Here is a 16032-nt window from a genome sequence, read left to right as displayed (position 1 = left end):
TGCAGGCAAATAGTAGAGCATTATTGACTTCAGAAAAAAATATTGGGAAAACTCTAAATGCCTCAAAATAATAAAATTGGCACTTATCTTTGGGATCAGCATTAAACAGTTATTAAACTTATGTTCCTAAACAATATTTCATTAAATGGTGAAAATGTGTCTAAAAGCTGCTAAGTTAATTGAGCCAGATACAAAACTATATATGTGTTCTATATAACCCTATATTTATATGTATACACATAAAGTGTATCTTTCTGGTTGATGGCTTTATAAAATTTTAACTATTTTCTGTAATAAGCATTTATTACTTTACAATTACAGTATTTTTAGCTAGATGAGGCTGATTTTACTATAATTATGTAAGTTTTTTAAAAATAATAGGAGCAGACATTTGGTTAATAAGTCACTTGGGATGCATCTATCCCATATCAATGTCTGGGTTTGAATCCCAGCTCTGCTGTCAATTCCAGTTTCCTGCTAATGTTCACCCCTAGAGGCAGTGCTGATAGCTTAGAGTTCAGTCCCTGCCATCCACATGGACGATCAGCCCAGTTGGTGTAGGCATTTCAAAAATGAACCAGTGAATGGAAGCTCTTTGTGTCTGTCTCTATCTCTCTGCCTCTCAAATAAATAAAAAATAAGAGCATCATTTTTAAAAGATTTTATTTATTTGAGAGGTAGCGTTGCAGAGAAAGGGAGAAACAGAGAGAAAGGTCTTCCATCTGCTGGTTTACTCCCCAAATGGCCACAATGGCCAGAGCTGGGCTGATCTGAAGCTAGGAGCCAAGAGCTTCTTCTGGGTCTTCCCACGTGGGTGCAGTTGGGTCATCCTCCACTGCTTCCCCCGGCCATAAACAGAGAGCTGGATTGGAAGCGGAGCAGCCAGGAACTGGTGACTGGTGTCCATAAGGGATGCTCTCACTGCAGGCAGAGGCTTAGCCTACTATGTCACAGCACTGGCCCCAAGACTATCTTTTTTTTTTTTTTTTTTTTTTTTTTTGAAAGGCAGAGTGGACAGTGAGAGAGAGAGACATAGAGAAAGGTCTTCCTTTGCTGTTGGTTCACCCTCCAATGGCCGCTGTGGCCGGTGTACCGCGCTGATCCAATGGCAGGAGCCAGGTGCTTCTCCTGGTCTCCCATGGGATGAAGGGCCCAAGCACTTGGGCCATCCTCCACTGCACTCTTGGGCCACAGCAGAGAGCTAGCCTGGAAGAGGGGCAACCAGGACAGAATCCGGCACCCCAACCGGGACTAGAACCCGGTGTGCCGGCGCCACAGGCGGAGGATTAGCCTATTGAGCCGCGGTGCCAGCCATAGACTATCCTTTTTTAACCTAAGTGACAAGTCTTAGAAGGCCAACACATTAGAAATGATCTAGATTAGTTTTATTTAGTTATCATCTGTGTCTTCCTTTTTACTTAAGGGTACATTAGCTGTAGGTACAGGGTGAAAACAAATAAATGGGCAGGTTAGAACAGTTAACCAATCAAATGTTCATGGACAGTCTATGGAGTACCTAGGCCTACCACCATGGTAATAAGGGTATGGGCCTGAATAGACATTTTAACCTAATGGCAATTTGGATTCAGTCCAAGATTGGGAGCTGCTTGTCTTACAAAGCATTTTCATACACAGCATTGGAAGAAGCACTTCCTGTGGGCCAGGAGTGCCTTTTCTCAGACTCTTACTGCTTTTGGCCTTGAATTAGAGTTTTCCCAGAGATGGTCCTCTTCTGTGGTTTATATCTCACTGTCCTCAAGATTTTGACCTTGAAACAGAATTTTATTTATTTTCCTACGGAATACTCCATTTTGTTTTTCTAACGCAAAGGTAACTCAGTTTACTGAATTTTAGCATTTTCTAACAGTCTTAAAAAGCAAACCCTAGAATACTTGGGGTTACCAAGTAATACTGCAGATACCAAGCTTAAGGCCTCTGTAAAGTAGGGACTTGGGGGACCCATGTGGTTCAGACAAAAGCTCAAATGAAGGTCTACATTGGCAACCTTGTTTCTTTTCAAAGCAGAGATGGCTTCGGAAACCAGTGAGATCAAGCAATGAAAAACGAAAGAAGTTTTGTATTCTGTGGTAAATACTAGACAATAAATACTAGACAACTTTTTCATTGTTATTGTTACTATTAATGCTATTGGTAGACAGCAAACAGCATGAAAGTGTCTTTATTTTAATAAATCAGCAGAATAAGAAAAGGAGCTACATTTGTATCACAATGTCACTTGGAAACTGGCCTTGTAACAGTAATTGTCTGAATTATTGGGAATATTTGCCTGTCCCAGGCTTACCACTAAGATTGGTTCTTTAAAAACTCTCAGCATTTCTTTCTTGTTTGCTTCATGAATGAAATTTCCATGCATTCTTGGTACACAGAGGACATGTGAGATGAAATTAAGCTTGGTTGATTTTCTGTATCTCCTTCTGCCATAGCTTGTGCTAGAAATTACTTTTTGTGCCTAGGAATAGCGGAAAGAACACCTGCTCCATGTCCTGCTTCTGCTTCACAGCCAAGGGATTTCTGTGGACGCTTGCCAGACATCCATTACTTTAACTGTTCTCCGTGGATGGACCGACGTATGCCCTGATTTCTGGCAATTCCCAAGAAAGAACCCACTTACTCACCTTGTTTAGCTGACCACAGCTTGTTTAGAATATGTTTACTTCTTCCCTGAGCACTGAAACCATCTTTCTAGTTGAAAAATGCATATCCATTGTGGGATCACAAATCATACCATTAGCGTCTTTCACTATGCTAAATCACTCAGTGTAAGTTATTGAGGCTTCATCTTTTGATAAAAATGTGCATGATGGAAACAGCAACAAGAGCCCATCAGTTAACAGGTGTTAAGTGAAAAACAATCTTTCTCTCTGAAACATACTTAAAAATCAATTATATATAAATAAAAAGCAATGATCAGAAAGTATACAGGTCACAATGGAGTCCAATATAACTATAAAGTAATAATAATTAATAAAAGATCATAGACGAGTTCAGTCTTCAAAATAAATCAAAGATGCCATAACCAACCTTTCTACTCTTTTCACATTCTGACAAATAACAGGAAGTTGCTATGAAACTACTGAATGCTATTGAAGGAATGTATCATCATAAGACTGTTCATAAAGTCCCATGGGGTTGAAGAAATCAAACAATGCTCAAAAGAGTATATATCACACATTTTCTTTTCCATATCTAGAGCAGTTCAATTTATTGTATGCTGATGCAGCCCCAAAATGGTAGGACTCTTTTGTGGACCAGTCTGCCTGGAAGTGACAGCAGTGTAGCTTCCAATGCCTTGAAGACAAATGTAAACTTTTACAATAAATTTCCTCAAAGATATAGTAAAAGGGTTTTGTACAGTATGCCACCAAGAAAACATTTACAATACCCCCTCCAGAAATCTCTCACTAAAGTCTCCCACTAAGAACAGCTGCTAAATTTTCTCCCTTTTTCCCCACGTATTCCATTCACCATCACGTGGCTCCCCATTTCCAGCAAAGCCACATTCCTGCCCACCCTGCTTCCAGCATGAGAACTCCCTTACACATCACAGCATTATTGTCCATTGCACACTCATTCCCTTTCCCAGGCTAACTTTAAATGAAATGACAGTAAATAAAATCCTTTACCACAGTAAAAGATGAAACTGCCATCCCCTTAAGCATGGGCTGTAACTAACAACTCCATTCTAAAGAATACAGTAGGGACAGGGAGTAAAAAGTAGTATTACAGTGGAGAAACCTTATTCAGACAGTCAAGGTTAACATCATTAGAGATAAGTCATATTGATGGTATATACACTTGATAGGATGGTTTTAAAATGCCATTTTGCCTTCTCCATGAATGCATAACCAAGTCTAATCCTAAAAACAAAAAAGGAAAACTGAGGGACCACCTACCAAATATCTGACCAGCTCCCTTCAAAACTTCCACAGTCACCCAAAACAAGCATAGTTGGAGAAACTGTCACAGCTCTGAGCAATCATGTAAGGTGAAATGACAATTAAATGTGATGTGGTATCCTAGATGAGATCATTGGAAAAACCAATGAAATATGAGTAAAATATGCAACTTAGGTTTTGATTTTTTTCCTTGAGAAAAGAGCAATTGATGTTCTGATTTGGACCAAGCATCTTGTGAAGTTAAAAACTTTGGTTATCTTGCCAAGGGATATAACGATTCCTAACTATATTTTTCCCATATAAATTCCCACTTCCCATGTGATCTAGGCCTGCCAAAGTGTTCCATTATAAATCCAACACAGTTAGTAGCTGAAAGTAGTACAAATAAAAGGTAGATCAAACTTTAGTTGACTATCTAGAAGACAATTAAAAGAAATCCTATTCATAATAGCACATCATTTAGAAAAATCCTTATTCTACCCAGTTTTAATATAACCTCTTGTTTTTCTCATTTTCTAAATTTCTTTCTATGCCCCAGCTCAGGTTTTTCTACAGCCCTACCACACATAGCTCTCCTACTGTTCTCTCCTTTCCTCCTGCTTTTTCTGGACTTTGCCCATCATTCGTATTCAGCCACCACAAAGTCTGGGCCCTTTCCCAGCAGAGACAGAGTAGAGTACACAATGCTGAGTAATCAAAGAGAACACTGTCTTTGGCAGGAAGGAGAGATAGGAATGAAGGAAGCCTGAGGGCTCTGAGAACAAATCCCCCCAGTCACATATACAATTTTTTTGAAGATTTATTAATTTATTTGAGAGACAGAAGTCTTTCATCTGCTGGTTCACTCCCCAAATGGCCGCAATGGCTGCAGCTGGACTGATCTGAAGCCAGGAGCCTGGAGTTTCTTCTGGACCTCCCATGCAGGTGCAGGGGCCCAAGGATTTGGGATGTCTCCTGCTGCTTTCCCAGGCACAATAGCAAGTAGCTGGATTGGAAGTGGAGCAGCTGGGACTTGAACCGGTGCCCACATGGGATGCTGGCATGGCAGGTGGCAGCTTTACCTGCTAAGCCACAGTGTGGGTCCCTATAATTTTTTTTTTTGACAGGCAGAATGGACGGTGAGAGAGAGAGACAGAGAGAAAGGTTTTCCTTTTGCCGTTGGTTCACGCTCCAATGGCCGCCATGGTTGGCACGCTGCGGTTGGTGCACCGCACTGATCCGAAGGCAGGAGCCAGGTGTTTCTCCTGGTCTCCCATGGGATGCAAGGCCCAAGCACTTGGGCCATCCTCCACTGCACTCCCTGGCCACAGCAGAGAGCTGGCCTGGAAGAGGGGCAACCGGGACAGAATCCGGCGCCCTGACTGGGACTAGAACCCGGTGTGCCAGCACTGCTAGGTGGAGGATTAGCCTATTGAGCCACGGCGCCGGCCCCTACAATGGTTTTTGATATACCAACAAGTATTAGGAAAACCATAGCAGTATAAGGGGATGAAGAATACATGCATGGGTCTCCAAGTGGGACATCTGCACCCCATATCAGAGTGCCTGGTTCAAGTCCTGGTTACCCCACTTCTCTTTCAGCTTCCTGCTAATGTGCACCTTAGGAGACAGCAGATGATGGCTCAAGGACTTGAGTCCCTGCCACCCATGTGGGAGACTTTGATGGTGTTCTGGACTCTCGGCTTTGGCTTGGCCTGTAGGTATTTGGGGGGAGAACCAGAGGATGGGAGATCTGTCTCCATCTGTCTTTCTGTCTCTGCTTTAAAAATCAATTAAAAAAAATTGAAAAGAGAAAAGTAAATCAGAGGAGGAAATCAGAGACCTTGATTCAAGGGCCAGCCATACCACTTCACTGGTAAACTCTATAGCCTGTATGGATAGAATCAGTGTCTTATTTTGTGTGACATTGGCACAACTCAGCCCAGAAAAAAAATCCCAGTGCATGACCTTGAGAACAAGGTATCAGCTTTTTCCATTGTAAAGAAGCAAATTTATGCACTGTCTGCCTTAATCACTTCATAGGCCTTTAATGAGGAGCCACATGACCTGCATAGTATTGGACATGAATGCAGAGCAGACAGAGCATCTATGTGGGCAGTGCCAGTGTGGAATCCAGAATAACCCTCCATAATCGGAGGGGGACTCAGGTGAGTGCTTTGGCTTTAGCTTTCATCTGTTGAATGGTTAAGATTAGGTTACATAACCTCCAAGTTCTCATTGACTCTCTGCAATGTGACTTTGCAACTTCTTCCATCAAGAAATAGCATTGTTGATTTGCTTTGACAAGTAGGTCATGGTGGAATGACAGTGAGCAAGTTGTGAGACTAGATCTCCAGAGACCTTGTGTGATCTTCTGCTGCTCTTGAACCCTGACTCCACCCTGTGAATAAGCCCAGGCAAGGCTCTGAAGGATGAGAGACATATGGGCTAGTAACTCTGTGTCATCCCAGCCAATAGCCAGCCATGCTCAGAAACAGAGCTGCTTAGTCCAGTAGTCTATTACTCGTTTCACTTGTACCTTCCAACAGATGTCACAAGTTCAAGGTAACCTGTCCCAACTAAGAAGGGAATCTAAAGAATCCAGCGTATTGTTTTGACAGCCTTATGTTTTTGTAGACTTCCTATGCTTTTGTGGTATTGGCTATTATAAACTTCCTATGCCTTGCTATATTGGGTGTTATAAAAGCTCCAGCAGAAATGCTTAAAATTTAATCCTGGAACCTTTTTATTCATTTCTTAAACTCTTTCATATTTAGCTAAGGCTAAGCTAGGTTTGGTGCTTGCTATTCACTGAAGAAAATAATGGGACAGGACATGTTTGTTTTTAGTGTTCTCACTCCTCTTTTCTGGGAGCCATTGTCCTTGAGGTGGCCAGCACTCTGCTATCTTTAGATGCCTGGGATCTTTTGTCATGAACACTTCAACTTGCTTGTTTGGTGTTCTGTTAGATCAGAGCTCTTTTCTCTGTATTTCAAGGTAATACCTAGCTATGCATCAGACTAACTGTACTATGACGTGGAATATCATTGGAACCTCAACTCAAACTGGCTTGAGGGAAAAAAGGGGAATCTGTTTCTGTTACTGAAAAGTAGCTGCCTTCAGACAATGGTTTTAATTAGGTTTCAGCCTCTTTCATCCCATTAGAAAGTTATCTTCATTTGTGTTGGATTGACAGGCAGCCTTTCTGAGCCTCTGAGCTGCTGAGAGCCCAAGACTTCCATGGTTTCTGTTGAATAACTGTAGCAGAAAGAAACGTTTCTCTCCCCAATAATTTCAGCAAGTCTAAGACTGATTCTTATTGGTCCTCTTTATATCACATATTGTGACTGAACCAATCACTTTCTCCAGGGGAATGAAAAAGTGCTGTGTAGCATGGGAAGTGAGAGTTGGATTCATATCAATCACATGAATGTGGCAGGGGTAGTATTGTGTCATAACAGGTTAAGCTGACATTTGGGAGGCCAGCATTCTATTTCACATGGCCTGTTGGAGTCCCACCTCCTTTGCTTCCTAGCCAGCTTCCCACTAATACACGCAGGAAGGCAGCAGAAGCCATGTGGGAGACCCAGAAGAAGTTTCTCACTTCTGGATTTGGCCTAGCCCAGACCCGGCTGTTGCGGCCGTTTGAAGAGTGAGCTGTGGATGGGAAGGTCTCTTTCTGTGTCTCATTCCCCCTACCTTCTCTTTCTCTGTTGCTCTGCCTTTCAAGTAACTAAATAAATCATTTAAAAAAAGACAATGTGGGGTTTCCAAAGGAATATAGACGCTGTTTCTAGAAGGGAGAACATAAGCAGTTGGCAAACCCAATAGCATCAGAGCAGAGGATTTCAGCCTTACTGTATGTTATAGTCACCAGGGAGAACATTTAGAAAACAACTTCAGAATTAGTCTGAGGTATGGTCTGGGGATCAGTATTAAACTCTACAAGCGACCCTAATGAACAGCCAAAGCACAGAACTGATGCACTGGGGATATCAACCGCTAACCAAGCCTTAACCTTGGGAATGCCTGGGAGTGCTGTGGAATGGTTGGAAGGGGTGCATCTCTTAGGATAGAGCTGCTGACTCCAGAGGAAGCCAAGTGTGTGTGGTGCAGCAGATACGAGAACAGACTGGGGTAGATAAGCAGGAAGCTCTGAGTGCCCCCAGGAGTACAGAAGAGTACAAATATTAACAGCCACCTTCTGTGTGCACAAGCTGCCAGTCCTGATGACAATTTTAGCAATTAAATTTAGAAAAGCCTTGTGTTCCAGGAAGCCAAGGTCTACACAGTGAAACCCCCAATTACAGACTGAAAAGTATAGAAGGTTAGCCCCCGTGTCAGAGACGGCTTCCCCGAGGGTCAAGTGTAGAGGCCCTGGCATCTACTCAGCCTGCGGCGCCCACACCTGACCCATCGCTGTGGGCTGGAACAGTCTTTCCCACCTTTGCGGCTGCAGTGTTTCCTCCCAGCTGGTTAGAGGACCGGATTCTCTCCATCTCTCCGGTGAAGAAAAGTTCTGGCCAATCACAAGAAGCCAGCTGGAGACTGCAAATATGGGAATGAGACGGCAAAATCTGTTTTTGCTACTGCCAAAGACAAACCTCTCCATGTGCAGAGATGGCCCAGAAACTGGTCCTTGGCTGGCGCTGGCAGCTGCGTGCAGCTCAGGGCTGTGTGGGGGATGTCAGCAGCTGCTGCCTGCTTGGGTCTCAGTGTCCAGAATTCCACGATGTTCCTTTTACCAGGGTCGAGGCCCTGGTAAACCACACTGTAGGGCTTTCCCTGGCATTGTAAGTCTGGAGAGACCAGGAGAAGACTATGCTCAGGGAAAGTTATTTCTGTGCAGTAGGCAAACTAGTGAATTGGAAATTCCAAGCCTAACCTTGATTGCTGTGTGCCTCAGTTTCCTTATCTGAAAAATGGGTGCCAGATGCCATCTGAGACTCCTCCATGCTCTGCGGATTCTGGGGTTATGATGACCTGTTTTCCTTTGGGGACAGTGGGTGGTTTGGAGCCAGTGGCCTATTGATGACTCCTCATTTTTTGAGAACAACCCCCCTCCTCCCCATCCCTTCCTCCCAGTCCTCTTCTTGCCTCCTCACCACCATCCCTGTAATGACAGGAGACTAAATCTGAGGGTGACAGCCAGAGTGTGTGAGGGGCAGCCCAGCTGAGCCCCCTCATCGCCCTGCACTTTTCGTTTCTGTATCACCCAGAGATATTTCCTGCAGTGTGCAGGCACAGAAGCCAAGTTCCCCTGCACTTGCGCTCCTCTCCGCCTCCACCTCTCCTCCTTTGCCTCTTCCCTCCCGGCTGCTTTCCACCGCAGGTCTCCTGATCTCCCAAGTTGTGAAGACAAGCCAGGCACTGTGCCAAATGCGTGGCCCGGAATTCTTCTGGGGGTGGATTAGAAGGCTCTGCTCTCACAGTCTCCAGGGGCGCGTGTAGAAATAAACAAACAGTGACAAGACAGTGGCCCCGAGGGCTGCTGTGGAAATGCGCACGGGCTGTTTGGAAGGCCCCCAGGCGGACCCCTGACCCTGGGATGCCTCGCAGGCGCCCCTTGCCTGGGTAGCAGATTGCAGGGGGGCGGGGAGGCGCCGCTCCAGCCTTGTGCTTGTGGCGGGCGCTGCCTGTGCCGCAGTGAGTCAGGAATCCCGCCTCCCAGCCTGCGCAGGCAAGCCAATCACCCGCACCCAACCCACTGCGGCGCAGCCCGGCAGATTCCCCACTGCCCACGCCCTCCGCGCCGCCCTCTGGGCGCCTGCCAGCTCCTCGCCCCCTGCGCCTTTGCCTTCTGCTCCACTCAGAGCTGAGGCTCCCTGAGCCAGCGGCCGCTGAAGGGAGGCGATCGCTCCGCTCCAGGGTTCCTCTGCAGCGGGAACGTTGCCCAGGAAGGGAAAAACAGAAACAGGGAAATGATTCAGGGTTTTTGCAGCAGCTAAGACAGAGTGGTGCAGAGAGGCCTCATTCCAGACCCCTGTGTCTCTGCCGCCTTGGGACCCCTGCCCAAGCTCTTAGCTTGAATTTCTGCAGGCGGGTAAAAATGCGGCTCTAATTTATAGCTCTAAAAATGTCAGACTGATGTATTCAGATGAATTTGCGGCAAGCAGGTGACCCAGAAAAACGAAATAAGATCGCAGAGCCTTGAGCATCCACAAAATAATCGCTCTGCTGGGTAAAGGCCAAGATCTTGAAGCCCAACGACCTTTTCAGTTGATCTTTTGGGAAGAAAGGTCAGTGGGATGATGGCAGCAAGGTGGGGGTGGGGGGAAGTGGTTTCAGTCTCAAACCACCCAAAGGGTACAGCTCAGCAAAGCAAAGGAGCTTAGGGGCTGCAGGGGATGGTGAGGGAATTGTACTTCCCAGGGCCTCTGGGATGAAAGAGTTGCCCCAGGCCTGGATTTGCTTGGGCTGATTGGGAGCCACTGCTCCCAGAGGGGCAATGGAGGACCCCAGTGCATTTGGAAGCCAAGGTCACACTCCTGGAACCTGAGTTAGGTCACAGTTTGGCTGCCCAGGTCCCTCCACTGCCTTCCCATCAAGGTCAGGACCAAGCCTATGGGGCTGGCCACCATGAGGCACCTATTATGTCGGGCTGTCTCTCTCTCCTCCTCCCCTTCCCCCTTCTTCCCTCCCATCCCTCCCCTCCCCTCCTCTCCTCTCCTTCCTTTAGCAACACTGACCTTCTTTCTGTTCTTTGGACACACCAGGCACAGCCACAACCCTCCCTGTGGCTTCCACACATGCCATCTCCTCCACTTCGAGCTTACTTCCCCTAGGTATTCGTTTAATTTCACTGCCCAAAAGAAAGTCCTATCTCCAATAGCACCCTATCCCTAGCATCTTGCGTTTCCCTTTAAACGTCCTTATTGTTTTCATATCCTCTTTGTACATTTATTTATCTGTTTATCATGTGTCTAGTCTAGAATGTGAGTTCTCTGAAAACAAAGACTTGATCTTGTGGACTGTTTTATTCCTAGCACATGGAACACTATAGATGCTCAATAAACATTTGTGGGGAGAATGAAGTTTGCAAAACCTATGGAATTTGCTCAAATTTTTGCTCAGTGACACAGCGAGGATCTGAATACTTATCTTCCTCTCGTGACCTAGAATTTTTCTATCTGATGACCAAGCTGGGTATTCTGATACAATCTCAAAATGAAATCAGATTAGACAATGCCCACTGAACAAGCTAGAGGTTTTAGGATTCTCCAATCTCTCTAAAAGCTCAAATGCTCCATTATTTTTTTTTTTAAAGTGCCAAGTTCCAATAGATGTTGAGAATTTCACGATGTAGTATCAATCTCTGATCTTTCCTGACATTTATTCTGTTGTCACCTCTGAAGGCTTGACTGGAAGCCAAAAGTTAAGGAGTTGGCTTCAGACTTTTGCATTGTATCTCATCCTACCCATTTAGGCTAGAGTTATTTTAGGGAGAGTGAGTCTTGCCAACCTAACACAGAATCTTGAGATCTGTAGTGGTAAGTTGGAATATGCTTGATAGTCATTGGGGCAAAAATGAGAATTTTAAGTGGTTCGGTCCTCTTTTTTAAAAGATTTATTTATTTATTTGAAAAGCAGAGTTACAGAGAGAGAAAGGAAGAGAAACAGAGAGAGATTTTGCATCCACTGCTTCACTCCCCAAATGGCTGCAATAGCCAGGGCTGGGCCAGACTGAAGTGAGGAGCAGCCAAGAGCTTCTTCTGGTCTCTCACATGGATACAGGGGCCCAAGCACTTGGGCCATCTTTTGCTTCATTCCAAGGCATAATAGCAGGGAGCTGGATCAGAAGTGGAGCAGCCGGGTCTCAAACCGGCTCCCATGTGGGATGCTGGCATGTGGATGGTGGTTAGACCTGCTGCATCATGATGCCAGCTTCTCAGTCCTCTTAAAGACATTTTTTTCCCTTTGAGCCACAGCAACTAGTTTCTTAGTAATGATTTATTTTCTGTTATTAGGATGAATATTATAATGGTCCTCAAATTTCATCAGTGCTGGCACTTTTTAAAATAGTATAATGCAAAGACATAATTACCAGGGTTAGAATTGGGTAAACTATACTTGTGTCTTGGTTGTTCTATCTGCCAACCCTGTGAACATTTTTGTACTTTGAGTTCTCCTTTGAACAGTTATGAATATACTATCCACCTGAGAATACTGGTCAGATGAGTCATTGTGGAATAAAATGCTTTGTAAGCAGTACCACACTAACATGTTAAACATGATTATACTTATATATATGTGTGTGTGATATATATGTATGATATACATTATATATATGAACTTTGGTTCTCAATTTATATATATTTCTGAGGCTATACTCAGGGTGGGCTCTGTGTACAAAACACAGCCTATTGTGCACATGAAGAAAGGGGTGGGAAGTTTGCAAGAATCCAGTCTGAAATGAGCACTTTGCCAGGAAGTGGGGAGGAAATCTGATCTGTGAATATGCTGGAAGATTTGTGATGGCTGAATCCCAGGGGTCTAGAACTGGTCAAGTTGGAGGGGAGTAGGAAAATGGAACTGGTCAAACAGATCAAAGAGTGGGATGGACAGAGGGAGCATTTGGATAGAGACCAATTTCTATACTGCTTCTTTAATTGAATAAATATTGAGCACCTACCAGATAGGTGGCAGATGTATTTCTCACATCCAGATAACTGATGAAGGGTCAAATCCTCTTGTCAGTGGGTTGGTATCAGGACACTTCTACCCCAAACCCAGCTTGGCACAGTTATTTAAAAAGCTAATGGATTTTGAGGCCGGCGCTGTGATGTAGCCAGTAAAGCCACCGTCTGTAGTGCTGGCATCCCATGTAGGTGCTGGTTGAAGTCCCAGCTGCTCCACTTCTGATCCATCTCTCTGCTATGGCCTCAGAAAACAGTAGAAGATGGCCCAAGCCCTTGGGGCCTGTACCTATATGAGAGACCCATAAGAAGCTCCTGTCTTTAGACATCTCTCTCTCTCTCTCTCTCTCTCTCTCTAACTCTTTCAAGCAAAAAAAAAAAAAGCTAATGGATTTTAATGTTTAAAATACATAGAAAAGTATGTAATTTTCTTTAGATGGAAGCATGCTGCAGGTTTCTAGGGAGGCATAAGAGATGGATTTTCTGGGGCTTTAGAAATTACAATGTAGTCATCAAGGATGATACTAGAAAGTCAGATGAAGCATAATGTTGAATTTTACCTTTTTATTACCGAGTATCCAATACCTATTCAGTGTTTTCTATCTTTTGCCTGCATCTGCATTATCGATACTTGTTGATAAACCACTAGGAAATGGACATCCTGTCTTCATGTTACATGGAGCAGGGTGACTATATAAAGGAGAACATAAGAAATATTCCCCGACAGCGGTGTGTTTTCTCTAAGATCTTAACCATACAATAGCCTTTGCACGTTTGCAGTTAGCAACCACTCATAAAATATTTATCTAGCAGGGGCCAGCGTTGTGACATAGCAGGTAAAGCCAGTGCCTGCAACATCTATATCCCATATGGGTGCTGGTTTGAGTCCGGGCCACTCCACTTCCTGTTGAGCTCCCTGATAATACACGTAGGAAGGCAGAGGAGAATGGCCCAAGTACTTGGGCCCCTGCACTCTTATGGGAGACCTAGAAGAAGCTCCTGGCTTCTGGCTTCAGCTGGCCCAATGCTCACTGTTGCAGTCATCTGGGGAGTGAACCAGCAGATAGAAGATTCCTCTCTCTGTGTGTGAATGCCTCTCCCCCTCTCTCTCTGTGTATGTCATCCTTTCAAATTAGAAAGTAAAATAAATCTTCAAAAAATATTTAGCAGCTCTGGCACTTTCTTTTGTGTATACTAGCATTCTGGTACCCAAAAATAGCTTTGTATAATTCTATGATGACACAGATCCCGATATTGAAATGTGTGCTAAGCTGGGACTCAAGAAGAGGTAGTGATCCACTTTTGGAAAGAAACAGAGAGTAATGATATTAAAGGGAAAAATCCATTTGCATTGAATTAGGGGCAGGAAGATGAAAACAAGGTGGTAAGTGTATCAGTCAGTTATTGCTGTACAGCACCAAACTCAGTTGTTTCAAACAATAATCTTTTTCTTGCTCATATGTCAGCAAGTGGCTGGATGTTGGACGATCTAAATTGGGAACAGATGGACTTAAAACAGTGAGTGGATTGGCTTTAGAGCTATACACATTTTTTTTTTAATTTCTTGGTCCACTGAGCTACTGTGGACATAGTGTAGAAGCACAAGAGGGCAAGCTCAATCTAAAAAATCCATTTCCAGTCTTTTCCTGTACCACATTTTGCTAAAATTCACTGGATGAAGCAGATCCCACTGCTATGCCCATAATCAATGGAGGAGTAGAATGTATTTTCCCTCTAGTGGGAGGAATTGCAAAGGATTATGGATATAAGGAGAGTTTGAGGATTGGTATTAGTTATGCAAAAATAAAAATTCAATTTCTGTGTTTGGATTGTTTCTAGAATATGGGAATATCACCTTGTTTTATGTTCTAATTTGCTGGAATCAGTTAATCCCTGGAGTCAGCTGTTCTAGCAGCATTTGGAATTCTTCCCCAGTGAAGGATCTTTTGGTTATTGGTTCATTGGCAAATGTCAAATCAGATGCATTGTTGGGCAGAACCAAAAGGTCTTGGATTTGCCACCTGGTGGCACCTCTTACCATCTGTACATACCTGAGTGATCATTGAACCTTTCTGAGCCTCCATTTTCTCATCTGTAAAATGGAGGGAGGGTAAAAGTTCAAGCTCTATTTATCTTATAGGGCTGTAATAAAGAAAAATATGGGATCCTGAGAATGAAAGTGTTTTTATAAGCTGGAAATAACTGTACAAATAAGCTAGTATGACTGGGAAAGGAGTTCGAAACCTTCCAGTGGATACTGTTTCTGTTGGAGCTATGTAGAGATCCATCTTCTTAACCAAGTCCACTGAATGCAATGACTTGCGTAAGTTTTGTGCTCATTAGGCCTTGCTCTTTGGAGCAGCTAGATTAAAGAATAAGAAGTTTCAGCTGGGGGTGAGACAGTCAGGGTAGAATTATTGTTAAAGAAGAGTAGAAAGAGGTGGTGAGGCCAAGGGGATAATTCATCCCATATCTTGTTCTTCTGAATGTTAATTCTGCCATCAATGAGTTTTCCAACATGAAATTCTGAAGGCAACATCCTTTTTTTGCAACTTTCATTTATTGTTTCCTGGTTATTTTCCAGTGGTTTCTCTGGAGGTTAGAACATGCTATGGAGGCCAAAATGCACAGTTTTCAACATTGTCTTGTGGTTTCCTTTGCTTGGCTTTCATTTCAGTTATAAAATTCTTGGTTTTTATAAAGTCACTTAAAATGCATACTTATTTAATAACCTTAGCAGTCTGCATTATATATAGTCATATCTGGAATGCCATCTGTTCTTTCAATTGGAAAGGGTTGGTTCCTAGGTTTTTAGTATCCAACCTCATGCAGGTGGTGCCCTGGGGAGCCCATATGGCTTCTGGCATTTTCCTAGTCATACTAGTACCTGGACTTAGTCCCAGGAACTGCTTTGGGATTAGGGGAGAGCATCAAACAAAATGGACCAAGGCTGGATTTGCAGTATAATCTGACTTTTCAGGCTGCTTCTGAAAGGAGAATAGACCATGGGATATTTCCTGCAATGTCCAATGACAAAACTCATTGTGTGGGAGGATTTTCTCCCTAATGCAATTATTTAAGCAAGGTCACCAGTGGTATATTCTGAGGTTTTCTAAAAATAAACATCGCACATCACATGCAAGATAGGTTATAACGTTCAAATGTGAGCTTAAGATAAATGAATATGCAAGTAAAATATAAACCTTAAGCCAAAATTAATGGGGGTAGTATGGTAGGATTCCCTAGCTACAACCCCAACCTTGTTTCTAACTAGCTATAAAGTCTTGAGGAAATTATAGTTACCATACTTAATACTATAGAACAACAGAAATTATTCCTCCAATTCCGTTGCTCCCATATAGCATTCACCATTTTCTCTTTCTTTGATCTTCCCCTTCTCTAGCCTCTGATAACCACTATTCTATTTTCTTCTTCCACAAAATTAACTTTTATAGTTTCTAAATATAAGTGAGAAGACATGTATTTGTCTTTATGTACCT

The 16032-nt window shown here is 43.6% G+C and overlaps 1 long non-coding RNA gene across 3 annotated transcripts in view; it reads left to right on the top strand.

The window, feature by feature from the left end:
• Positions 1-16032, top strand: part of LOC103348253 (uncharacterized) — a 204097-nt gene that overhangs the window by 48197 nt on the left and 139868 nt on the right. For all 3 annotated transcript variants that reach the window (XR_011379992.1, XR_011379991.1, XR_011379993.1), the window contains exon 3: positions 5940-6064. This is a non-coding gene — a long non-coding RNA (uncharacterized lncRNA). The remainder of the gene's footprint in view (positions 1-5939; positions 6065-16032) is intronic.

The sequence above is a fragment of the Oryctolagus cuniculus genome, chromosome 11 (genome assembly GCF_964237555.1).
Source record: "Oryctolagus cuniculus chromosome 11, mOryCun1.1, whole genome shotgun sequence".
NCBI lineage: Eukaryota > Metazoa > Chordata > Mammalia > Lagomorpha > Leporidae > Oryctolagus > Oryctolagus cuniculus.
The sequence above is the reverse complement of the archived record's forward strand: the minus strand, read 5'-3'. Positions and strand labels throughout refer to the sequence as shown.